The sequence below is a fragment of the Anomaloglossus baeobatrachus genome, chromosome 3 (assembly GCF_048569485.1).
Source record: "Anomaloglossus baeobatrachus isolate aAnoBae1 chromosome 3, aAnoBae1.hap1, whole genome shotgun sequence".
Lineage (NCBI taxonomy): Eukaryota > Metazoa > Chordata > Amphibia > Anura > Aromobatidae > Anomaloglossus > Anomaloglossus baeobatrachus.
In genome coordinates, this window is record NC_134355.1 from 429,163,746 (window position 1) to 429,189,635 (window position 25,890).

The window sequence follows — 25,890 nt, forward strand, 5'->3', positions numbered from 1 at the left end:
GGCTACTCGGGTGACAGTGGGGGCCTGTGAACAGGCTGTGGGTGGAGATCCTGTCGCTTAACTGCGGCTCCAGGTCCTAGAACTGATTCAGGGTATGGCTACTCTAACCAAAGTAGTGCAAGCCCATCAGGGGGCTCAGCGACCAACAACCATCGAGCTGGCCTCCAGTGCTGATGACCTTCCATGGCAGCAGCGAGGACGAAATCCATTGCCCCAGGTCCCTGATCGCTATGACTCCGACGGGCAGCCGATCTGCCGCCGCTGCGACAAAGTGGGGCACTATGCCCGAGGATGTTCTATGAGTGGACCGAACTTGGGGGCAGCAGCTCGCCCTCAGGAACCAGCAGCCAAGAAGGAGTAGTGGGACTACCTGAACCCTGTAAATAGTTAAAATATTCTGCATAAATATTGGATGTGTTGCATTGAAATGGACATCTGGGCCACTGGACTAGGTGTGACCAGGACTACTCTGTAAATATTGCAGCTGTTGTGCACCTTACCAGAATTAAAGCGACCACAGGACCTCAAACCCTGTCGTACATGCACAAGCAATGAAGCATGGTCGGGAACGTGCTGACGCACGCCCAGAGACTACTTGGGGGTTTTGAGGCAGGTCCCAGATAATGCTGTCATTTGTGTTCAACAATGTTGCACCTAATTGACGAAATGCAGGGTGCAAAAGAAAATGTGTTATTGTCAAAAAGAAAATGTGTTATTGCAAAACAAAAAAAAAAAGAGTGAATGTTTTATCCTAAATTCTTATAGTATTTTATAGTGCTCATAGTTTTATATGACTTAATATAGAAAATGTAATTGTTTGTGAACCGAGCCTCCCATAAAGGGAAGAAAGGTTAATGTTAACAGCATCACAAAATTTTGCAGTACTGTCAATTGTGTTATTTTTCTTTCCAGCCCGCGGAGGTGCTGGGATTCGCTATGGGGGAGTATGATGCCCCTGAGGCTTTAGTCGCCACCAGAGTTGCAGTATTCATCTCGGATACAGAGGAGGTAATTGCCGGTAAAACCCACACTCACTAACATACACATATCTAGTTTCCCTCTCACCAGGACTGGCTTAGGATTAGGGTCATTTAGGATAGTTACCATATCGTCTAGGGCCTCCCACCCACTACCTCAGAAACCCGGGGGGGGGTGGAGCGATGGTTCTGAGGAGCAAGGCGACACACACACACACACACAAAGAGTTGAGAAATCACCGGGAACCAAGTGAGACACAGGAGAACACGGTCGCTGAGGGGAGAGCTCTTAACTCCCTCAGGACCAGCGCACACCTCAGGTTGTGGAGCTCTAGACTGGTGGGCACTGCAAGTCCCACCAGCAGAATCCACCGGGCAGAGGACTTCAAGTCTTCTGGCTCACACACAGCGCCCGAGGCAAAGCAGCTCATCGAGCCAGGAGTCGTGACCATAGGGAGGCTCCATCTATGGATTTGCGCTGCCTGCTATACGGGACAGGGGACTGAACAAACCCCAAGGACTCGGGTCCCAGCGTAGCTTCAAGTCGCAGGGACTCACACAAACAGCGCAGGGAGAAAGGAATCACAAGGAAACTCCACCGGTTATGACTGTCCGGGATTGGCTGGAGCCTATCACAGCGGAGTACGGCAGTCCAATGGCAGGAGCAATTCAGTGAGTAAACAACCTAAACTTAATCCACTGTGTCGTCTATTCCTTCCCGCACCCCGAGCTCCCACACTGGAGTGGACCACTACTACCCCCCACATCCTCACATGGGCCTAAGCTCTGCTTGTGGAGAGCTACACCATCTGAGCTGCGTTACCATCCGCCCCGGAGAAGGCATCCCGCAGCGGCGGCTAATACCTGGCCGCACACCACAGGTGGCATCATGAAGACAAACTTTATCCTACTCCCTTGTAAACCCCTCCATCTTTATTGACACCGACGGGGTCATGGAACCGGGCCAGGCCGCTGTGACATCCCCAAACCGGCCCGATGACAAGTAACCCAAAAACCCCAGGGACCCCGTGTGTGCGTCATAATCCTCTGTTTTACCCACTTAAATCTAGACCCCCGATTCTTGACCAGTTTCAGGACCTTATTCAAAAAGAACTAATTTTTTTAGATCACCAACCACAGAAAATACATTATAATCTTTCAAAACAGGAAACTCTGGCTCTGAATATATTGAAATCTAACAAGGTCAGCATGGTAAGACCTGCTGAAAAATGGGGGAGAATTAAGTTTTGGATACTGCGCTGTCTTATCGGTATAACTTGGATATGCTTAACGATAGTAAGATATATGAAGAAATATCCTTTAATCCCACTGCTAGGTTCCAGGAAGAAATTTATAATCTATTACAAGAGAAAATATATACAGTATATGTGAGGAATAGATGATAAACGAAGAGACCATTTATTCGTCCAGCATCCAGTTACACCGATATATCATGCCATGCCTAAAATACATGAAAACATCTTCGCCCTTTAGACCAATTATAGCAGGAATAGGTTCTCTTAATGAGAACCTGGGAGCTTGCGTAGACTTTTATCTACAACTACTAGTACGTGCCCTACCAGGATATATACAAGGTACAAAATTCATCATTTGTAGCATGCAAAATTTTGCATGGAAAGAGGAATATAAATGGCTTTGTTGCGATATAGTCAGCCTGTATTCCTCCCTTCCACAAAGAATCACAATGGAGAGTTTAGAATATTTTTGGACAAGTTTGCCCCCCATGCTGCCCTCAATAAGAATTTTTTATTATCAGCGGTTAATTTTTTATTAACACACAATTTCTTTACTTTTGATAAAAGTTTTTCATTCAAAAACAGGGGGATGGCATGGGGGGGGGGGCAAATTTTCACCATCTTTAGCTAATTTAATTGTTACTGTATGGGAATAAAAATGTATTATCAATTAACACAATCCATATAGCGACCATATTGTTTTTTATGATGGTTATATAGACAATTTAATTATTGTGTGGAGGGGAGAGGTGATACAGGCTGACCTTTTTGTGGAATATATGAACAACAATAATTTTAATCTTAAATTTACATCTAATCTGCAATTAACAACCATCAATTATTTGGACATTTCTATGACAAGCAATGTGAACACAGGCCTAGTAACTATTAACCCCTACCGCAAACCTATGGATAGCAAGTCCATTCTCCAAGCACATTCCTGCTACCCGTTTCATATTATTAAAGGGAACCTGTCAGGTTCCATATGCGTTCTAACCTACAAGCAGGGTGATGTGTGGCCTAAAAACCCCTTCCTACCCTTCTCTGTGTCGTAATATGGTGTAAAATGAATGTCTAAAAAAAGTTTTATAACTTGCATTTTCCCTATGTAAATAAAAGATGGTCTAGTCCCCTTGGGCGTCGTGTCGCCCTGTGGGCGTGATACTATGGATTTACATGAGTGACGTCACCATTACCACCTAGAAATCCCGCGTGTGTGTGCTTCGCATTCGCGCAGCCTTCTTAGCCGGGTACACCTTACAAATATGTCCTTTCCATTTGGTCTTTGTTCCGCAGTGTACTTGAGCCAGCCTAGAGGTTCCGGTCAGGCGCAGAGCGCGTCTAAAGCCGGCAAGCAAAAACTCGACACAGCGCATGACCGGAACTTCCAACCTGGCTCAAGTACACTGCGGAACCAAAGACCAAATGGATAGGACATATTTGTAAGGTGCACACGGCTAAAAAAGCTGCATTAATGAGAAGCACACACGCGCAGGATTTCTAGGCGGTAACGGTGACGTCGCTCATGTAATTCCATAGTGTCACGCCCACGGCGCAAAGCAACGCCCAGGGGACTAGACCCTCTGCTCATTTACATAGGGAACACGTAAGTTATAAAACTTTTTTTATACATTTATATTACAACACAGGGATGGGTAGGAAGGAGGTTTTTAGGCCACACATCACCTTGCTTGTAGGTTAGAACACATATGGGACCTGACAGGTTCCCTTTAAGAACATACACACTGGATAACTTATAAGAACTAAAAGAAACATTAGTGAGGAATATAATTTTTATATATGCCAAAGACTTAAAGTCGGTGGTATCCAGAGTGGACACTTAATAGGGACAAAACATGGATACAAAAAAAACAGGATAGAAAAACTTTATTAATAAATACAAGTAAAAATAAAAAATCCAGTATTGAGCATAATTCAGACCCTATTATGTTTTCCACGCAATATAGTGTGCAGTACAATATTGTCTGTATTATCAAAAAATCCATGCCCATACTCAATCAAAACGATACTTTGGCAAGTGCAATAAAAAATAATCCAATAAAGTTTGCGCCTAAGCAGGAACCTACAATAGGAAATATGTTATATCCTAGCTATCATGTTCAAAATTTTGGTACATTCAATGATGGATGGATGACACACAGAGGGTTTTATTAATGTGGACATTATCCATGTAAGATCTCCAACCATGTTGCCAAAGGGGATAGTTTTCAGTTCTATTCTACAGAGGCCCAGTACAATATCAAACAATATATAGACTACAACACAGAGGGCGTTATATACCTTATTAATTGCACTATTTGGAGATTACAATATGTAGGATGTAGAATTGCACCCCTGAAGACTAGGATTAGACGTCATATGTCAGACGCTAAAAAACCTAATGCAATTGGAATATCAGCAGTCTCAACTTGACATTTCTCACTGTAACATATAGGGAATGTTAGTGGAATGGAATTCAGAGCTTTTGCAATGTTTATAAACCACCTAGAGGAGGAGATATTAAAAGGAAGGTTCTCAATCCTTAATCCTATTGGACTTTTAAAATTTGCACCAGAATGCCACAAGGGTCAATGTTTGTGTGAGGACTTGATCACGCAATATAATTGAAATTTTTTGTATATAATATTATATGTTTATGCATTGTGTATTTTTTTGTAATGCTGATATTATGAATTAGTGAATTTGTCAATTTCTTCTTTGCATTCACATAGTATATGCTGATAGTCTGATTATTTCAGGTGGTGGCAACAGCTGGACCAATTAGTCCTATTGGGCTGGTTCAGGGTTCCTACTACCATTGATATAGTGTGCAAGCTTTGGACTACACTATATCCATGATTAAGGTATAAGTTATTGTTGAAAGGCATTGGATTGCTTCCCTGGTATATCTGTTGGTGCCATGTCTGTTGTGCTGCATTAAATTTTTTAAAAAATATGGAATAAAGACTATGTTTTACTTACTTGACCTGTCCGCTAGATTGCTTCTCTTTTGGATTCGTTAGTCCTAGCTGGGCTCTGTTTGTGATATCTCCGTAATCGAGTATAGTGGTGAATTGTTTTTTTCTTGTTTGATTTCCTGAATGTACTGAGATATTCTTACACAATAGTACAGGGAAATGGTCTGATCATACTACGGCCCCTGAGACAGAGAGGAAGTAGTAAAGCATAGAAACATTAAAGCACAGGATAGCAAATTGTTCTCTCTTTGAAGTAAGACGGTTTTTAAAAACAGGCAGGAAAATGTTTTACCTCACAAAAAGAATCCTGTGCTGTAATGTCTTTATGCTGTTTCATGTGCTCCCCTGCCCAGAAGATGTGGTATGATCAGACCATGTCCCTGTACCGTCAGACACAGCCATTACACAGTACACAGCAGGGACACATATATAGGATTATCTCAGCCCAGGAACATTTTTTTAAAACCTTTTCCAAGATCTGTCGATTAAAATGAACTTTGTGGGAAAGTCCTTTTAATATAACTGAAACATTGCTGGACGAACTTAAAAAAACTTCAAAAGGTCATGACCGCAGATTAAAAAACAATAGAATATGGAATCTCAAAGCTCGGTTATCATCTAGGTATACGTTACATTTCCAGTTCAGCCCATGTTCTCAGTCTGGTGTGGCACAAATGAGTTTCCAGAGTATTAAGATTAGTTACAAATACTTCACATAAGTCAGCATTATTACAGAGGAACAATTAATTAATAAATTATAAAATGGATCTGACTCATACCGTGAAAGCAGCTGTGGTATCTCAGCAATGTGCTGTCCGTGTGAACACAAGGGTCAAGATGTCCTCACTTTATAGACATGCCAAGTGTTTATTCAATGTTAATAGTATTGCACAAAATGGATTTGTGCCACAAAAACTGGCTCATCCACCTCCGGGATTACCTCGAAATAAGCAGTTCATACAATACCTAGGAAGCACAAACCTGTTTTGCAGAACAATAATTGGTAAGAAAAAATATTTGCAAATAGGAAAAAAAAAAAACAGATAATTCATCTACAGCTGGAAATCTCTAGACATATGGCACATTATGGGATTCCAAGAAATAGAAGGGGCCCCTTGTCTAGTAGGTTAGGTGTTAAAAAGAGAGGCTTTCTCCGGTGAAACCACTAAACCTGATCAACTCATGGACAGCCAACTGATTCCATATGGTGGCACACAACATTTCTTGTGGCATGTGGCCATCTCTATGCTACAAATCGCTGCTCAAACAAAAGAACTAATTAAACACAATGAAATGTTTTATAAATCTGTGCAAATTTGTGTACCACACCATTTGTATGGTCTCTCAAATGAAAGCTTCTTAGATGCTCAGTACACTACGGAGCCAATTCTTCAATTATTTTGTTTTTTTCTGGTGTTAAAATGGTCCTGATAGTAACTTATTTTTTTCCCCTTTAATCAATATTCAATTTATGCCTTTTTCATTGCATTATAGGGATAGGTTTTGATTATGCAGATTAGTAATTAATAAAATGTTTGTGCAATTGTATTTGAATACATTTTGTACTTCCTTGAAGAATACAAAATCTTTTTTTTTGGTGTAGAAGAATAATGTTACATATGAAAATTTAATAAAAGGATTATGCAAATTTTTACGTAAAAAAAATGCTAAAAAGCAGTAGAGCCAAAGAAAAAAGCATCTCTGAATTTAAGCCAATTCACCTAAGAAATACTATTACTGACAATATTATTAACAACTGACAAGAAAACTCAGCAAAAAGAATATCAGGAAATGTGATTAATGAAAATATAAATAAAAACACGAACATTATACATACGTGGTAGCGCAAGTAGAAGGAAAAATGTGCAAAGCACTACTTACCATATGAAAAAAATCCTGGCAGCGATTTTCTCAGCGGGTCCGTTCAGTGCTCAACAGCCACATGCAGTCAGTCAGCATGTAGCAGAGCGCTGTGCACCTTCTGAATCTTTACCAAGTCCATACGGCTAGAGGAGAACAGCTGATGATTTACCCACGGTGGTTATGCCATAGTGCAGAAAGTCCATCAGAAGAAAAAGAAGAATGGCAGCACTCTGCAGTGTAAGATGATTTTTAATAACGCTTCTCTAAGGGTGCTTTCACGGGTCCATACAAAGACAACATGGGTATTAGCCTCTTATATAGGGCGTTTTCAAACACACATGTTACAATTAAAAACAATTAAAACCTTCCCAGAAAAATAACACATTCCATTGGCAAAGAAATATGTTAGGCTAGTTTCACACTTGCGCTATTTTGACGCAAACGGAATCCGTCACTAATGTAGTACAGTACATTTATTTACAGTGGAAGCGCGTTACTATGGCGCGCGTGTGTGTCATGCAGTACCCGCTTGTGTCCACACGATGTCGTGCTTCCACTGTAAATAAATGAACTGTACTACATTAGTGACGGATTCCGTTTGCGTCAAAATAGCGCAAGTGTGAAACTAGCCTCAGCAATAATTCTAGTTTAAGAAGTCATTTCTGGCAGAACAAATAGAACAACATGATAAATAAATAGACCTATGCTACCACAGCAACTGGTACAGCATGTTATTATCTCTCTATATCTAAATCCTGCTATAATAGCATTAGATATAACGTTATATATTATATCACAATTTATCATCCCTTAATAAAAGGGGGGGAGAGAAATAAAAACAGATATCATTATCAATGGCATTATGTCATGCTGTATCAGTGATCACGTGGTCACATATAATTTCAAAATATCTATAGAAAGATTACCAGGTCATTTTTATCATTGAGGCCTATGGGCCCCATAGCTTTAGTCTCCATGATCCAGCGTGCCTCTCTTCTTAGGGCCTAAAACACACTTCCGCAAAAAAAACGTACGTGTCTTACGGTACGTTTTTCGGGTCCGTGTTCCGTTTTTTAGGGGCGTTTCTCCGGTACGTATGGCATCCGAGTGATGGTGTATGTGAGCCGTGTGTGCGTGTGGAATGTCCATATTGACATAAAATACGTACGTGTGCTGTCCGTTTTTAAAGGCCCGCATTCTTACCCAATTAACGATTTTAATCATTCATCATGAGATCCTAGTGTTGTTTGCTTTCAATTGACCTGATAGATTGGAAACAAGTGTTTCAGATTTGGTGATGAAAAACGGACACGGACGATACGTGCTGAACACGGACATACTCCATGTGCGGTCCGTGCAGGCACGGACCCATAGACTAAAGCGGGTCCATGCCTGCGTGCTGCCGGCCAAAAACGGACATGTCGTCCGTGTAGAAAAGCGCACACACGTACTTACCACACGAACACACGTTCCGTGTGATTTTACGTGTGTGTGCCATCTACCATTGAATAACATGGGTCTCCGTGTCTTCGATACGTACAAATACGTACCGCACACGTACAAAAAAACGGATGTGTGTTGCGGGTCTAGGAGGTATTTATGTGTGTCGCCTCCTGCTGGGGATGATGTGATTTTCTCTAAACCTTCAAACTGCAACAATTTCTGGTCACCATTATGTGCCTCGTGCATGTGTGTGATCAGACGTGTGGCTCCTATACCTGAGCTTATGTTCCCTAAATCTCATAAAGAGGGGTCTGATAGTTTTGCCTATGTAGAAAAATCCACAAGGGCAGAATAAAATATACACTACCCATTTTGTGCGGCAAGTGATTAGTTCTTTTACTGTATGCCATTTCCCTCCGTTCTTTAAGGTTTTACCTGTCAGGTGTTGGTTACAGTAAGAACAATTGCCGCATCTATGGTTACCTATAGGGGCTGCCTTTTCCAACCATGTTTTTTGTGGAACAAATCTTCTTTTTATTAACATATCCCCTAGGTTTTTCGACCTTCTATAGGTGATTTGTGGTTTGTGTACTGCCATCCCTTGTAGGTCTTTATCGTTTTCTATAATGTGCCAATGCCTATTAATTACAGATCTTATCTTTGTATCCATTGGTCCAAATTTAAAATTGAACCTGAACCTCTCTATTTTACCAGTGTTGTTGTGAATTTTTTGATTGTTTTTTTTATTCACTACCTGGTTAGGTTCCTGTTTAGATCTTTCTAGGGCCTTAGATATTACATTTTGCAGGTATCCCCTCTCTCTTAATCTATCAGCCAGGCTATTTTCTTGTTCAAGAACACATTCCCTACTGCTATTCAGTCTTTTGATCCTCAAAAATTGAGAGTATGGCACTGCCTTTTTTATATGATCTGGGTGAGCACTATCATGTCTCAATAGTGTATTGACTGATGTGGGATTCCTGTATAGTTCGGTTTTTATGTTATCTTGTATTGTTATTTTTATATCCAGAAATTCTAAAGAGGTTCCCCCAAATACACTGGTAAAAAACATATTGTACCTGTTTGTTGAATTTATGAACGTGATAAACCTTTCAAACTGAACTTGTGTGCCATCCCAAACTATTAGGATATGATCCACATAGCGGAAAAAAATGGCACAGAAATTCGTTTGTGTGGTTGTAAATCACGTCATCCTCAAATCTTGCCAAAAACAAGTTGGCCAAAGTACATGCAATGGGGGTGGCCATGGCCACACCCCCATGCTGTAAATAACATGCATCTCCAAATTTGAAGACATTATTTTTTAGGACTAATGTTAGCGCTTCACATACAAAATTAGTAAAGAGTATGGATTCTCCCATATGTTCCAAAAAATGTCTTACCACCTCCACCCCGCAGATCTTGCGGAATCCGGGTGTAGAGGCTTTCGACATCTATTGAAACCAGACTGTAGCCTGGTTGCCATTGAATGTCCCTTAACCCCTTCACGACCGCGGGCAGTAAAGTTACGTCCTATTTTAACGTGACTTAACGACCAGGGACGTAACTTTACTGCCTACAGTTCATTTGATTGCCGTGGCCATAGCAACGGCTTTCAAATAATGTCCCCTGCTGTTTCTTACAGCAGGGGACCTTTGCTTGACCCCAGGGGGGGTGGTATCGCCACCCCCATAGACGATCGATGTAATTGGCTGTCACGCTCACCGGGTCCCCTGCCACGCTCCCCGGCTCCCCTGCCACGCTCCCCGGCTTCCCTGGCTCGCTCCCCAGCTCCTCTGTCCGGCGTCCCCCGCTCCACAGCCTCCAGGCCCCATCACCTGTGATCCCCAGGCGTCCCGGTCCCCGCTCCCGGCGTCCGTCGGCAGCTTTGCTCCAGCCCAGCTCTCCTGCCTCCTGTTCGCCGCTCTCTGCCCTGGCTTCTGGCACCCGGGCCTCGCGCATGCGCATTAGGGCGCGCGCGCGGTCATTGACCCTTTCTTAAAGGGCCAGTGTCCTCCAACAGGATATTGAAGGATCAGGTATTGGGTATATAGGGGAATCCTTTCCAAGTGGGTGGGGCCTGTTCTTCGTGTTTTGCTAAGCTAGGAGTCAGGTCTCCTTGTGTCTGCTGGTATACTTACCTATCTCTCTCCTAGAGCCGCTCCTGCCACGCCATCCGGTCCTGACGATTCCCGTACCCCGAACGGTGACTGTCCGCCATCCCGTCAGTCCATTCCATCTCTGATCCCTGTGGTGACCCGTCTTCTCGCTCCATCGGTTCCGGACTCTGCCTGACAACATCTCGGCCTCCGAACCTGAGGTCCGCCATCCGGACCACCTTCGGTGACTCCGTGGTCCCAGGGACTTCTACACTCCACTCTTTGGAACGGACTGTCCTGCTACCTGTAGTGCTCCGGCTACCGGACCCCTTGCCTTCAGTGAGGAGTTCGGCCCAGTGGATCCACCTCCTGGGTCTGCCCGTCCACCTGGCCCTAACATTGGCTGTTCAAATCTGAACCGCCAACCACATTGTTCGCACCGATTTCAGCAAAAATAATACCAGAATTAGTGCGATATTGTGAGATCCTGCTATGAGATGCTGTAGCAGCTACAGCAGATCATAGATGGATCTCAAACATGTCGCCCCCAGCCCCTGCAACACTGATTGGAGCGATCGTGCTATGACGCGCAATCGCTCCATTCAGTGTGCAGTGGGGCGGTCTGATCTGCAGGTGGCCGCCCTCCCCAGGCCTGTGCTGGTCTGGGAAGCCCTCCCCCAACATGTCTGCAGCGTGCACTGGCTGGTACTTGTGGTACCATGCCACCGCTGCTGCCGCCGCCACCGCTGATGTCACCGCTTCTTCTCCTGCTCCACGTGAGTATTCTGCTCCCCTTGCAGCCCGTGCGCGCTCCCGCGATGGCCCCTGCGTGCTCCCGTGATGGCCCCTGCCCTTGCCCCCCACGATCTGCACCCCCACGGCCTGATCTGCCCCCCGACATCCCGATCTGCTACCCCTGCGATCTGCCTGCCTCCTTTGTCATCTCTATTCTGCTTCCTTCCTTCTTTGCTTCTCCGGTATCCCCCTCTGCTCACCCGCCCCCCCCCTGCTCTCCCCCTCATTTCTCCCCCTCCCCTCTCCCCTTGATGTCCTCTTACCTGCCTTCACCGGGTCGTCTGAGGTCTTCACTGGCCCGATCACATCTGCCTCCATCTCTGGGTCCTTCTTTCTGGGTTTTCTGCTGATCTGTCCAACGTCCTGCCTGCGGCTCCTGTACAGCTGTCTATCTCGCTTGCCTTCTGTTCCTCCTGCAGTTCTTCTGGTAAGTGATCCTCCTGCTAATTCTCTGGGTACTGTGAGTATAACTTTTTTTTTTTTTCTCCTGTATCCTGTCCATTTTTAAACCTCATCTGTCCGTGCATCCCACCGAGCACTGATCAGGGATGCAGATAACTGATCTGCATCCGTGGTCAATTTTTGGTGTGTCTTTTTTTTCTTGTATCCCCCAACGCGTTTTGTATCGCATCCATCCGTGCGTCCCGCCGAGCGCTGATTAGGGATGCAGATAACGGATCGGCATCCCTGCTCAATTTTTGGCGTGACTTTTTTTTTTCCGTATCCCCAACGCTTTTTATATCTCATCCGAACGTGCGTCCTGCAGCGACCGATCAGTGCACCGCGTCTGTGCGTTTGAAAAGTCAAATGGCGTTCCTTCTCTTCTGAGCCCCGCCATGCGCCCAAACAATTTATTTCCACCACATATGAGGTATCTGCGTACTCAGGAAAAATTGCACAATACGTTTTATGGTGCATTTTTTCCTGATACCATTGTAAAAAAAAAAAGCTACCTGGTTGATGCAAACATTTTGTGGTAAAAAACAAAAAAAAAAATTCATGGTTCAACATTATCAACTTCTGTGGAGCCCCTGGGCGTGCAAGGGGCTCACCAAACATCTAGATAAATTCCTTGAGGGGTCTAGTTTCCAAAATTAGGTCACTTGTGGGGGAGCTCCACTGTTTAGGCACCATAGGGGGTCTCCAAACGTGACATGGCGTCCGCTAATGCTTCCAATCAATTTTGCTGTCAAATGGTGTGCCTTCTCTTCTGAGCCCCGCCATGCGCCCAAACAATTATTTTCCACCACATATGAGGTATCTCCATACTCAGGAGAAATTGCACAATATGTTTTATGGTACATTTTTTCCTGATACCCTTGTGAAAAAAAGCTACCTGGTTCAAGTAACAGTTTTGTGGTGAAAAAAAAAAAAATTATCAACTTCTGTGGAGCCCCTTGGGGCTCTCTAAACATCTAAATGAATTCCTTGAGGGGTCTAGTTTCCAAAATGGGGTCACTTGTGGGGGAGCTCCATTGTTTAGGTACCTCAGGGGGTCTCCACATGCAACATTACGTCAGCTAATGATTCCAACCAATTTTGCTGTCAAATGGTGCTCTTTCTCCTCTGAGCCCCGCCATGCGCCCAAACAATTACTTTCCACCACATATGAGGTATCGTCGTACTCAGGAAAAAATGCACTATAAATTGCATGGTGCATTTTTTCCTGATACCCTTGTGAAAAAAAGCTACCTAGTTGAAGCATCAGTTTAGTGATAAATTTTTTTTTCTTTCTTTTCACGGCTCAACGTTATAAACTTCTGTGAAGCCCCCAGGTGTTCAAAGTGCACACCAAACATCTAGAAAAATTATTTGAGGGCTCTAGTTTCCAAAATGAGGTCACTTTTGGGGGAGCTCCATTGTTTAGGTACCTCATGGGGTCTTCAAACCCGACATGGCGTCCGCTAATGAGTGCCACTTATTTTGCACTCAAAAATTCAAATAGCGCTCTTTGCCTTCCGAGCCCTGCCGGGTGCCCAAACATTTGATTTCCACCACATATGGGATATCTGCGTACTCAGGAGAAAATGCACAATACATTTTATGGTGCATTTTTTCCTGATACCCTTGTGACAAAAAGCTACCTAGTTGAAGCAACAGTTTTGTGGTAAAAAAAAAAAATGTTCTTTTCACGACTCAACATTATAAACTTCTGTGAAGCCCCCAGGGGTTCAAAGTACTCACCAAACATCTAGAATAATTATTTGAGGGCTCTAGTTTCCAAAATGGGGTCACTTGTGGGGGAGCTCCATTGTTTAGGCACCTCAGGGGGTATTCAAACCCGACATGGCGTCCGCTAATGAGTGCAGCTAATTTCAAAAATTCAAATGGTGCTCCTTCCCTTTTGACCTCTGCCGTGCGCCCAAACAATTGATTTTACCACATATGGGGTATCAGCGTACTCAGGAGAAAACGCACAATAAATTGTAGGGTACACTTTCTCTTTTCTCCCTTGTGAAAATGAAAATTGTATGGCTAAAGTAACATTTTTGTGTTAAAAAGTAAAATTTTCATTTTTTCCTTCCACATTGCTTTGGTTCCTGTGAAGCACCTAAAGGGTTAATAAACTTCTTGGATGTGGTTTTGAGCAGTGTCAGGGGTGCAGTTTTTAGAATGGGGTCACTTTTGGGTATTTTCTGTCACCTCGGCCTCTCAAAGTCACTTCAAATGTGATGTGGTCCCTAAAAAAAATTCTTTTGTAAATTTTGTTGGAAAAATGAGAAATTGCTGATGAACTTTGACCCCTTCTAACTTCCTAACGAAAAAAAATTTTGTTTCGAAAATTGCGCTGATGCAAAGTAGACATGTGGGAAATGTTATTTAGTAACTATTTTGTGTGACCTATCTCTCAGATTTTTGGGCATACATTTTCAAAGTTTGAAAATTGCAAAATTTTCAACATTTTCGCGAAATTTCCTAAATTTTCACAAATAAACGCAAAAAATATCAGCCTACATTTACCACTGACATGAAGTACAATATGTCACGAAAAAACAATCTCAGAATCGCCAGGATCCGTTGAAGCGTTCCAGAGTTATAACCTGTCAAAGTGACACTGGTCAGAATTGCAAAGAATGGCCCGGTCATTAGGGTGTTTTAGTGGCTGGGGGTGAAGGGGTTAAAGCCATCAAACAGTCTTCTGAATCTCGTATATACGATGGAATTTCTCTCAGGAGTGGGTTCAGCAACCAGTGTAAATAACTGGATAATGGTTACTGTTACTGGACCCACCCCTGAGACATTAGGGCGTCCCGGTGGTTTCACTAGTGACTTGTGGATCTTCGTAGCGAAGTACCAGTGAGGTCTATTTGGGTGAGGGGGCAACAAACTCTCTGCTTTCTTGTTTGATATTGTTCCTAATGTTACTTGTCTGTTTAAAAAACTGCGTAATTTTTCTTTAATTTTGGCCATAGGGTCTTCTTTAAGTTTTGTATATACTGTGGGGTCAGCTAACTGTCTATAAGATTCTTGAAAAGTCAGATTTTATACCACCCTGAAAAACCGCAGTGTGAGTGCTAGCAGGTATGTGTTGTTCCGTTTTTCTGTTATCTGTTAAACTTAGCAGTGTTAGGGGGTCTTCTCTTATTTCATCAAAGGCTGAACCCCTGAAACTGAAACCCAATGGGCCTATGTTGCACGGACCCTCTGCTATAGCTAATTCTGTTTTTGGGGTGTTAGAATCTGCAAAATATTTTTTTAAATGTATTTTCCGACAGGATTTGTATAGATCTATTTGAAAGTCCGTAAAGTTGAATTTCTCTGGCACACAGAAGTTACGGTAAGTCCTTTTTCTAATGCTGATATCATGTCTTTATTCAAAACTCTATGGGAGAGGTTATAGATTTTAGTAGTTTCCTGATTTTTCATTGTCTCCACGTTACTTGTTTCATTCTTCTGATGTCTATATCTTCTCTGCTTTCTCCCACCTCTACGTGTGCGCCTCCTAAAGGGGTTACTCCAGATGGTCCCTGAATATCGTCTCCACTGGGTCTTTTCTTGGAGGGCGGTTGTTCATCTGTCCCACTAGAGTACGATTCTGTGGTCCATGAGCCTCTTTTTGTTTTACCAAAAGTTTTGGGGAGTCTCTTACAAAATCTGGATTTTTTGATTGGTGATCCCATGACAGTATTTTTATTATTCCATTTGAAAATCATGTTAGTGTCGCAGTGAAGCTTGTCTCTGATAAATTTTTCTTTTTTTCTTTCTTTAATGACCGTTTGAAACGGAATTAATTTCTTGTCCAAATTTTTCAGAAAAAGTGACCATTGTTCCTTAGAAAAACGGAATTCTAGTTCCTTTCTTAGCCTAATTAATTCTTGTGACTATTTCGTGTTCTTCTATATTTTTTTCTAGAACAATAGTCAGGAACCGCATGGAATTTTCTTTTTGAACTTTTTCCCATTTTTCTTTAAATATCGGATCATGTTGGTAAAAGGAAATGTTTTTCATTACTCTCAATCCCCTAGGTACTCTGTCTGAGGCTTTATAGGATGTAAGAGACTGAATGGTCCAGAAGAGACTTAAGGGGGCTTTACACGCTATGATATCGTTAATGTTTTATCGTCGAGGTCACGTTGTTAGTGACGCACATCCGGCGTCATTCACGATATCGCAGCGTGTGACACTTACCGGTGACCTTAAGTGACCTCAAAAATGGTGAAAATCATTCACCATGGAGAGGTCGTCCTAAAACCAAAAATCGGTAATGGTTGATTATCGATGTTGTTCATCGCTGCAGCACACATCGCTGTGTGTGACACCGCAGGAGCGAGGAACGTCTCCTTACCTGCCGCCGGCCGCAATGCGGAAGGAGGAAGGTGGGCGGGATGTTATGTCCCGCTCATCTCCACCCCTCCGCTTTGATTGGCCGGCTGCTTAGTGACGTCGCGGTGACGTCGCTGTGATGCCGAATGTCCCTCCCCCTTGAAGGAGGGATTGTTCGGCAGTCACAGCGACGACGACGACCAGGTAAGTGCGTGTGACGCTGCCGTAGCGATAATGTTCGCTACGGCAGCGATCACACGATATCGCATGTACGACGGGGGCGGGTGCTTACACGTTCGATATCGCTAGCAATTGCTAGAGATGTCAAAGCGAGTAAAGCCCGCTTTATTTCTTTTTCTGCCAGTGTTGCTATTTTATATTCCAGACTTTTCGTACTAATGACGTCTGTATCCAATTTAGTGTTACATTCTGTGAAGAATGTGCTCGCTCCCTCTCTCCCTGCTAATAGTCCTACACCTGTGCCTTCTAGGCTGTCTGATTCAGCTATTTCCATCATAGTCACCGTGGCTTAGTAAAAAAATGACCCAATATTAGTCAATATGTTATATATTAGTGTGCCGCTCCGTGCTCGGCTGCAACCAGGCCGCTCGGATCCGGGCTCACTGATGGGTGGCTCGAGCGTCTATGGACCTGGGGGCCCCTGTGGTCACTCCGATCTAAAAGGGGGGTTGGCGGTTTTGGGACATAGGTGTGTGACGCCCTGGACTAGCCAGGTAGTCACAAACACAACATCACACACACACCCTCCCATGGTTAGGCAACAACAGTCAAACAAAATCCTTGTTGCCGTCCTCCAAGCTTGATGTCCACACCAGGTGGGGCGGAGCCAGGCGGTTGACCCCACCCACCGAGGAGTTCACAGTCCTGGAGGCGGGAAAAAGCAGTTAGTTCAGTTTTGGAGTTGAAAGTGACAGCAGAGAAACTGTTTGTGTCTGGGTAGGAGCCCAGGCACGTACAGCAAGGTCGGCAGACGGTGGTGGCCATCTGCAGGAGTTGGCGCAGGTCAGCGGAACCGTAGGACCGGGGACGGGCGGTGGCCTGCAGGTACCAAGCCGGGGAGCAGATCTGTACCAAGCAAAAAGGCAGGGCCATCAGACCCCGACCAGACTAGGAGCCGCCGAAAACGGTCAAATCTGATAGTGACCGGGAACCCAGGGGTTCCCTCACACCCAAGACTCGACAGAAGGCAACAGTCCACACAGTGAGGATAAAAAGCCACCGCCATAGGCTAGAGATCCAAGGGCCAGCGCCTGCGGGCAAAATAGGCTCCTTCGGTACATACACGCCGGGGAGCAGACTACCAGTGGGAAACCATCGGAGTCAATACATACACAGCGGTGCAGGGAAAGACAGCCACCATCAACCTGTCCGGGGAGAGCAAAGACACTGCAGCTGGCTGCGGGACCCGTCCATCCAGCCATTTGGTTTACCAGAGACTCTGTGAATCTGTGCCTGAGTGAGTCCAACAGTGCCATCCAGCACCACGCCGTGCTGCCCTGCGACCCTGCACCCCATTGACCCTACTGCCTCCCCGTACCACCCCAGGCCCCGGGATCACCAACCCCTACCCACGAGGGGGAACCAACACCTAGCTGCTCCCCGCCATCGTTCCCGGGAATCCCCATCACGAGCAGCGGTGGTGTCCACTATCACCACGACCCGTGGGTGGCATCACGAACTATGTCCCCAAAACCACCCAACACCCCTTTTCACTCGGGGGTGAAGAGCGCTGCTCGAGTCCCCGGGTCTGGCCCACCGCTCGAGCCACCGAGCAGCAGCAGCTGCTGCCCCTCCGCCCACGACAGGTGTACGGCCGGAGCCGTGGTTTAAGTTCGTGACGCCACCCACGGGATGTGGTGAAGGTGGACACCACCACTGCGGTTACGGGGCACCCGGGGGAGATGGTATGCAGTAAGTTGTTAACCCCTCCGTAGGCAGGGATGGTGGCCCCGGGACCCGTTAGGGAGTGCTTTGGCGGTGCAGGGAGATGGGCGGCCGGAGAGCACTGGTGTACTCACTATTAGAATGAAACACTCGAGTCTCTGGTAAACCAAGATGATGGTGGTCGGTGCCCGCAGTCGGGTTCCCCCACCCAGTTGGTGGTCTCTGCCTTTCTCCTGCACCTGTTTGAATGGTTTGGCTGCCTGCGCTTGCAGCGTCAGGAGTCCGCTCCCCGGCTTGTATAAGACGCTGGCCCGTGGGATCTCTGAGCCTTGGCGGTGGCTTTCTATCCCCCTCGTTGGGCTGTTGTCTTCTATGAGGGACTTTGGGTGGGAAAGGACCTATATTCCAGACCGCAATCAGTTAATTAACTCAGTCCAGTAGTTTCTAGACCTCGTTTCAGGGTCTGAGTACCCCCTCTTGTGCTCCGGTTTCCGAGTCGGTTCCCCAGGTCGGTACCAGGGGGCCACTACCCTGTCCCGGTCCATCAAGGTTCCACTGAGCCGTCTTCCCGGCTCCTGCAGTCAGAGGCCTCCGTATGACTCCTAGCCAGAGGTACCAGGGCTCCTACCCTGGCACCTGTCAGTCTGTCACAGGCCTGTCGCACAGGCCTGTCTTCCTCACTCCACTCAACTTGAACTCTCCACTCTCTGTGTTGAACTCTCTACTCTCTGTCTGAACGCCTCGGTGGGCATGGCCAACCACCTGGCTCCGCCCCCTGGTGTGTCCATCCAGCCCTGAGGGAGGTGACTAGGTGTTTATGTGGTTGGCTGGTGTTACCTAGTGAGGGACTGGTGTTGTGCGGGGCTCTATTTGTGACTACCTGGCTAGTCCAGGGCGTCACATAAGCGTGCTTGCAACAAACAGAGACAGTCTCTAAAGTAGCGCAAGTAGAAGGAAAAATGTGCAGAGCACTGCTTACCATATGAAAAAAATCCTGGCAGCGATTTTCTCAGCGGGTCCGTTCAGTGTTCAACAGCCACATGCAGTCAGTCAGAATGTAGCAGAGCCATACACAGAAACAAGAGAAATGAGGGGTTTCTACTACCGTAGTGAGACCAATAAATGGTCAGAAATAATACACAGTCAATCAGCCTCTTGAAAAATACAATGAAATTTTTATTATCAAAAAATTACAGTTTATTAGAGGAGAAAGTACATTTTTATAATTTACATAAATACCGTGGACAACCAGGTGAAGACGGGAAAATACCACGACCCAAACACGTCAGGTAGTGCACAGATGGGAAAACAAAATGTATACTCAATGGCTGAAAGGGTACAAATAGCTGAAAGGAGTCTAGAGCAATCAAGACTGAAAACCTCCCATGGCCTCAATAGAAAAGAGAAGGTAATCTGACAGACAGAATAAATTTTATCAGAAATGACAGAAGTGTTCAGGAGTAACCGCAAATACAAATATATTAAGTTGTAATTAATAGGGTATATGCAGAAATCCCCCGAACAAAACTAGTCAGACAACCTATCAGGGCCAAAGTCTAATGAGAGGTGTAAACGGAACCAACTACAGATATAACAAGTACAGAAAGTTAAAGGGTTAACCCTGAAAAACAGCGATAATAAAGGCTGACTTGGTAAGTAGTCGAACCATAGACTGACAAATTAATTCTATCTTGACAGCAAGCAGAATACAGAAATTACCGATCAGCATACCAATAATGACATTGTATAAATATCAAGCCATATAGGAGTGTCCACGCTCATACATTCATAATAAGACCATAAAAGTTATTGAGCAGAGGACATATGAAACTTACCCATCCGTGCTAACAACCCGGCGTGGCGTGCTCCGCCGCGCACGTTTCGTGACCTTCCTCGGGGAGCTGCGCTACAGCTGTGCAGTGCGAAGGAGTTTAAAATGACACCACGGTGTTTAATTGGCGCATGAAGAGTGAAAACACAGGAAGCGGTGTGCGTCATCGGGTCTCCCAGGAGCGACGGAGGCGTGAGTCATGTCGTCACATGACACACCCACGTCAGCCTGTAAGGAGGCCGTCAGAGGAACACATTATTGTTAAGTCACTGCTCATGCGCACCCCATGGCAGCCATACTCTCTATTGGCAACTAGTATGGGCAAAAGAACGGGCATAGTAAGGGATACAGAAATAGGTATACAAACTGCAGCATTATTATATATAAGGGGCTTGGACCACATAGAGGGGGTATGCAATATAAAAGAATCGATATGAACTATTAATTATCAATAATAAATCGCTCATGTATGAGTACAATAGACAGATACGATAACAAAAGATAATAAATAATGCAATGATTATCAGTCCTAAACCCTTCAAAAATACAGATAAAAATGGTATCAAGCAGGGATCCTTATACATAATATATATATATATATATATATAGATATATAGATATATATATATCTATATATATATATATAAGTATCTCCAGAAGTCATATCATCAGATGTTGATATATATTTAGGTGCGTAGCTGGTTTCACATCAAATTCCAAATCCCAGGTTTTAGAGTGCCCGTAATCATGGATTTTAGTATGTCATATATACGTGTACGAAGAGGCACACATATAGAGAATATGAAAATGTCACTAATAAAAAAGAAAAGAAAAGAAAAATTTACAATTAAAAATAACAACAACACTAACACACATTAAAATGACAAAGAGGCAGCTATACTACTAAGGCCCCCTTCACACGTCTGTGAAAAAACACGCACGTGTGTTACGTCCGTTTTTCGGGTCCGTTATCCGTTTTTGTGTCCTTTTTTGTGTCCGTGTGCCATCTGTGTGAATGCCGTATGCTAGCCGTGTGTGCGTGTTGGTTGTCCGTTTATGCGTGAGAGAAATAACTGACATGTGTATGTGTTGTCCGTGTGAATTTATGCGTGTTTGTGATGCACAATGTCGTAGATACATACCCGCTGACAGCAGAGTCGCGCGTAGAGAATGAACTGGGGTGAACTTCACCCGACTTCATTGTCACACCGCGGCTCTGTCTGTGTCGCGTCCTGATTAGCGGTCACCCGTGAAGGACTCACCGGTGACAGCTAATCCCCAGAGTGACTGAATGGAGTACCACTCTCTCATACTCACCGTTCCCCGATCACCGGCGCGGCGCTGCACGGCTGTTCTCTAAACTCCGGCGGCTTTTCCTCTTTTGAAAAAGCCGGCCGCTCATTAAACAATCTCGAATACCCTGCTTTCCCCGCCCACCGGCGCCTATGATTGGTTGCAGTTAGACATGCCCCCACGCTGATTGACAGCTGTCTCACTGCAACCAATCACAGCCGCCGGGGGGGCAGCACTATACTGTGCAGTGAAAAAAAAATAATAATTAAAAAAAAAACGACGTGCGTTCCCCCCCCATTTTGATACCAGCCAGGGTAAAGTCACACGGCTGAAGGCTGGTATTCTCAGGATGGGGAGCTCCACGTTATGGGGAGCCCCCCAGCCTAACAATATCAGCCAGCAGCCGCCCAGAATGGCCGCATACAATAGATGCGACTGTTCTGGGACTCTACCCGGCTCTTCCCGATTGGCCCTGGTGCATTGGCAATCGGGGTAATAAGGAGTTAATGGCAGCCCATAGCTGCCAATAAGTCCTAGATTAATCATGTCAGGCGTCTCCCCAAGATACCTTCCATGATTAACCTGTAAGTTACAGTAAATAAACACACACACCCGAACAATCCTTTATTAGAAATAAAAAACACTAACAAATTCCCTCGTCACCAATTTATTAACCCCAACAAAACCCTTCATGTCTGGCGTAATCCACGGACCTCCAGCGTCGCATCCAGCTCTGCTGCATGAAGGTCACAGGAGCTGCTGAAGACACCGCCGCTCCTATCAGCTCCACGCAGCTAATGAAGGGAATAGCGCGATCTGCTTAGCTGTCACTGAGGTTAATCGCGGCCACCGCTGGATCCAGTGGTGGCCGCGGGTAACCTCAATGACAGCTCAGCTGATCGCGCTACTCACCTGTTATGATCCGGAACCATGGAAGACCACCACATTCATTGGTAAAAGGTGACAAGAGCATTGGCAACTAATCTCGCCGCCATCCCCTTACTAACCATCACAACTAGAAGTAGCTGAGGGGTGAACTAACATCCTGTGCACCGCGAACCCAGCCAGAGAACTAACTATCCTAAAGGAAAGAAAGATGAATAACTCTCTGCCTCAGATAATAGACAAGAATAGCAAGCCCCCCACATTCAAAGACTGCGGTGATATAGGAAAAACACAATACACAGATAGATGACAGGATTAGCAAAAGGTGAGGCCCCCACTGACTAACATAGGAAAGGACAGGAAAGGGACTGATGGTGGCCAGAGTAAAACCCTGCAAAATTCCAAATTCCTGATAGTACAAAAAGGCCCTCAGATCTCCGTCCTATACCAGGTGCTCTTGTCATACCAATGAACAGAAAACAAGAATCACAACAAATTCAACAAGCCACAAACACATGGACCCAAAGGAGCTATACTCCAAACAAAACTGCAGGGAGTTCCCCAGCCAAGCAACTGAGGGGGAAAATCCCTACATGCAAATAAACTGAAAACAACCACAGCAAATGACAACTCCAGATAAGAGCTAAAGAACCAAACAATAAATAAAGAGCAAGCACTTATCTGGGGTAGATGTGGTGTGGAGCAGAATGAAGCAGGCTGGTGATACAAAGAACAACTGACATCTGGCATAGCCTGTTATCAGACCAGGATTTAAATAAGCAGAGAGTTAGCAAAGGAAACGCCCATTGCACAACACACCTGGTCCAAGTCCAAACCATTCCTGGCCACCAGAGGGAGCCTCCCAGCAGCCAAAACATAACTAATATTCACAACAGTACCCCCCCCCTTGAGGAGGGGTCACCGAATCCTCACCAACGCCACCGGGTCGCTCGGGATGAGCATGATGGAAGGCGTGAACCAACCTGTCCGCATGAATGTCAGAAGCCACAACCCAAGAGTTATCTTCTTGCCCATAACCCTTCCATTTCACAAGGTACTGAAGCTGACGCCTACTGCGACGGGAATCCAGAATTTTTTCAACCTCATACTCCAGATCCCCTTGTACCAAAACAGGGTCAGGAGGCACTGCTGCAGGAACTGTTGGCTCCACATGTTTCTTCAACAAGGACTTATGGAAGACATTGTAAATCTTAAATAACGCAGGCAGAGTCAAACGGAAAGATACAGGGTTGATAATCTCCGAAATCTTATAAGGTCCAATAAATCTGGGCTTAAATTTAGGAGATGGAACTCTCATAGGAATATTTTTAGAGGACAACCACACTATGTCCCCTACTTTAAACCGGGGACCAACAGTCCGACGCCGGTTGGCAAACATTTGGGCAGTTTCTTGGGACTGAAACAATTTATCCACTACCTGCTCCCAAATCTGCTGCATTCTGTTGACCACCAAATCCACCCCTGGACAGTCAGATGCCTCAAGCTGCCCTGAGAGGAACCTAGGGTGATACCCAAAATTGCAGAAAAAGGGGGACACCAATGTGGTAGAGCTAGCTCTATTGTTAAGGGTAAATTCAGCCAAAGGCAAAAACGAAACCCAGTCATCCTGATCCGCAGAAACAAAACACCGTAAATAGGTCTCCAGGGTCTGGTTAGCCCTTTCAGTCGGACCGTTGGTCTGAGGATGAAACGCCGAGGAGAAAGACAGCTGAACACCCAATTTGGAGCAAAAAATTCTCCAAAACCTGGATACAAACTGCACCCCTCTGTCAGTAACAATGTTTTCCGGAATACCATGCAAACGAACAACATGTTGGAAAAACAAAGGCACCAACTCTGATGAAGACGGCAACTTAGATAGGGGAACCAAGTGGACCATCTTGGAGAATCTGTCACAGATCACCCAAATCACAGTCATTTTCTGATAGACGGGAAGCTCTGAAATAAAATCCATAGAGATGTGCGTCCAAGGTTTCTTAGGTACCGGCAAAGGCAATAGTAGCCCACTAGAACGTGAACAACAGGGCTTAGACCTAGAACAAACTCCACACGACTGCACAAAACGACGGACATCCCGGGACAGGGAAGGCCACCAAAAAGAGCATCTCACAAGATCCCGAGTACCAAAAATGCCAAGATGACCTGCCAAAACAGAGCAATGAACCTCAGAGACAACTCGGTTTCTCCATTGGTCCGGGACAACAGTTTCCCTGTAGGACATCTCTCAGGTTTATCCCCCTGAAATTCCGCCAGTGCCAACCGCAGATCAGGCGAAATAGCCGAGAAAACTACACCATCATTTAGGATAGCAGACGGTTCGACAACCTCCAAAGAGTCAGCGCAGAAACTCCTGGAAAGGGCATCGGCCTTAACATTCTTGGTGCCCGGCAAAAAAAAGACCACAAAATTAAACCGGGTAAAAAACAAAGCCCACCTGGCCTGCCGAGGATTCAACCTCTTGGCCGATTCCAGATAGATGAGATTCTTGTGGTCCGTAAGCATCACAACTTGATGCCTAGCCCCCTCCAACCAATGCCTCCACTCTTCAAATGCCCACTTCATAGCCAATAATTCCCGGTTCCCCACATCATAATTCCGTTTAGAAGGAGCAAACGTCCGAGAGAAAAAGGCACAGGGCTTAAGTTTACCCGAAGTAGTGTCTCGTTGAGACAGAACTGCACGTGCTCCGATCTCTGAGGCATCGATCTCAACTTGAAATGGGCGAGACACATCAGGTTGCTGCAGGACTGGGGCAGAAGTGAATCGCCTTTTAAGCTCCTGGAAGGCCACAATTGCCTCTGGGGTCCAATGCTCAGCATCAGCTCCCTTCTTTGTCAAATCTGTCAGAGGTTTGACAATGGCAGAAAAATTGGCTATAATTTTACGGTAAAAATTAGCAAACCCCAAAAACCGCTGCAGGGATTTTAGAGAAGTCGGTTGCACCCAGTCGTAAATATCCTGAACCTTAACCGGGTCCATTTCAATAGCGGAGGGAGACAAGATGAAGCCCAAAAAGGAAATCCTTTGCACCCCAAAGAGGCACTTTGACCCCTTAACGTACAGTGCATAATCCTTAAGTATCTGAAAAAAGGAAGACAATAAGCAAATCAATGTGACAGACAAAAGAAACTTTGGTTGCAAAGAACCCACAGTAACAGAAGTAGCCAATCTCCTTTCACGTTTAGGGCAGACAGAGATGTTATGAGAAGCGTCTCCACAATAGAAGCACAGTCTATTCTTCCGTCTGAACCCCTGCCGACTAGCATTAGAAAGGACCCTATCACACTCCATAGGCTCCAAAGGCTGTTCCACAGGCACAAAACCAGCAGGTATCTTCCTGCACTCACGTAAACTCCTATCAATCTGAATGGCCAAGGTCATAGAGGCATCCGAAAAAGAGCCGCAAGCGCATCATCATTCCATTTGGTAAGGACCGCCCACTTTCGAAATTTCTGACAAAACGTTTCTGCAGAATCCAAACCCTGAGTTAAGGACAACAAGAATTTTTCTGCTTGGTCCACAATATTGGGTTCGTCATATAATAATCCCAAGGCCTGAAAAAAGGAGTCCACATCACTGAGAATCGGATTATCAAATGCTAAAGAGAAGGCCCAGTCCTGAGGGTCACCACGCAGTAAGGAGATGACAATCTTAACCTGCTGTACGGGATTCCCTGAGGACTTAGGGCGCAGGTCAAAAAATAATTTACATATATTTTTGAAGCTCAAAAATCTCGAAAATTCAGGAACGGGAATCTTAGGCTCTGCAAGGGGAGTCTGT

The 25,890-nt window shown here is 45.1% G+C and overlaps 1 protein-coding gene across 1 annotated transcript in view; it reads right to left on the bottom strand.

Annotated features, from left to right (window-relative positions):
• Positions 1-5,272, bottom strand: part of LOC142296590 (cytochrome P450 2J2-like) — a 399,973-nt gene extending 394,701 nt beyond the window's left edge. Inside the window, exon 1 of the mRNA XM_075340382.1 lies at positions 5,216-5,272. The gene's annotated coding sequence lies outside the window, so the exon portion shown is untranslated. The remainder of the gene's footprint in view (positions 1-5,215) is intronic.
• Between the last annotated feature and the right edge of the window lie 20,618 nt (positions 5,273-25,890).